At 39.9% G+C, this 1,737-nt stretch overlaps 1 non-coding gene across 1 annotated transcript; it reads right to left on the reverse strand.

The window, feature by feature from the left end:
* Window positions 1–645: 645 nt before the first annotated feature.
* trnag-ucc (transfer RNA glycine (anticodon UCC)) lies at window positions 646–717 on the reverse strand. The gene has a single exon. It is a non-coding gene; the product is annotated as a tRNA-Gly (tRNA).
* Between the last annotated feature and the right edge of the window lie 1,020 nt (window positions 718–1,737).

Below are 1,737 nucleotides of genomic sequence, written 5' to 3' on the forward strand. Positions count from 1 at the left end.
ACATTGCAGTTCTTGCATAAATGTAAGCCATGAAAATACTCTAAACTTTATACAGCTGTGAGCAGTGTTCAGGTGATACAGAAAATCTGGTGCGTTGGGCAGAGACAATCAGTTAATCTATCAAAGTCTCTTGAAGCTATGCTCCTATCTATACTACTTACAACACAACTATTCTTATGCTATTGAAAAGCTTGGATAGATGGCTCTGGATTGTGTTATCTAAGTAGGTGGTTGTTCTCCTTCCAGCAATGTGGATTGAGGGGAGATCTGATGCAGGTGTAGGTAAGTTAGACAAGGATAACCCGTTCCCATTAGTTGATGGTACAAGGACTAGGAGACACAGATTGATGGTTTTGGGAAAGAGATGCCGGGAAATGTGAGGAAGCACTTTTTGCTTTACCTGCTACATTGCAACTGCAATGTCTGTCCACAAGTGTGGTGGAAGCAGAGACAATCAATGATTTCAATAGGAAATTGGAGAAACCCTTGAAGGAAACAAACTTGCTCCAGGGTGACGCCAATCAAGCGGGAGAATGAATCTGATTGGATGATAAGAATATTTTATCAACTTCAATTCTGTCAAAGCTTTGACATTTTTTTCGTTTGTAAAATACTGCAACATGAAGTAAACCTTCAATTTAAGTTTGCGATGGCCGGGAATCGAACCCAGGTCAACTGCTTGGAAGGCAGCTATGCTCACCACTATACCACCATCGCTTACTGTACTGTGCTGGTCCAGCGTTTTGATTAATAGAATGCTGTACAATGGTTTCAACTTGCACCTGAGCAACACGATTATGTTAACAGAAACACAATACTGTGAATGCTGGAAATCTGAATTAAAATCAGAAAGTGCTGCAAATATTCTGATCAATGGTCACTCACCTGAAACGTTAACTCTGCTTCTCTCTCCACAGATGCTGCCAGACCTGCTGAGTATTACCAGCATTTCTTATTATTTCAGATTTCCAGCATCTGCAGTATTTTGCTTTTATTTTAGAGTTTAGTAGCGAACTGATCCTTTTTGCTTACTGGGCAGAACTATGCAGTGGAGTGACACAGAAAACTGTACGAAGAACAATGTTTTTAACGGGCCCACAATTTCGAAGTTTAAGGAGGACAAAATACACAGCAATGTATGCATATAGTAAAGAGCTGTAAGTTTCAGGTAGATGTTACCTGAACAGAGGTGAGACAGAGAATACCCAACCCGTCTCACCTTTAGATTCCTGACCAAGATAGACCGACAAGGTACAAACTCAAGTTATGTGACCATGTCAGAGAGTTTATTTGGCTTAACCAAGATGTACAAAGTTAATACTTAACAATGGTAATAGATATTCAGTAACACACAACACCCGTTCTTGTTTCTGTGCTTGCTGCCGCACGGACTTCTCTCCTTCTTCATCCCTTGCTGTGTTTTTTTGACTATATTCTATCTTCTCCTTTTAAGTACCAACGATCTTCTGTTGACCCCTCTCTAAGTGTGCTGACGATGTCCTGTAACACCCTTTCTTTTATCCTTCTTGTGGTGCAAGGATGTTACCATATTAGTTTTGAATTGTTCCAAGTGTCCTAATTGGTCCAGGTTGACATCATTGTTTGACACTAGTTAGTTAATGGTTGAATCTACACACAGTACAGATGTTTCCCGATTCTTTCTATTTTAGCAAGGATCCTAAAGGTTACATTCTTGCTGATCCCAGACATTTTTTTCTTTAATTCTGCCTTTATCTC

Source organism: Heterodontus francisci, unplaced genomic scaffold (assembly GCF_036365525.1).
Source record: "Heterodontus francisci isolate sHetFra1 unplaced genomic scaffold, sHetFra1.hap1 HAP1_SCAFFOLD_1058, whole genome shotgun sequence".
Taxonomy (NCBI): Eukaryota; Metazoa; Chordata; class Chondrichthyes; order Heterodontiformes; family Heterodontidae; genus Heterodontus; species Heterodontus francisci.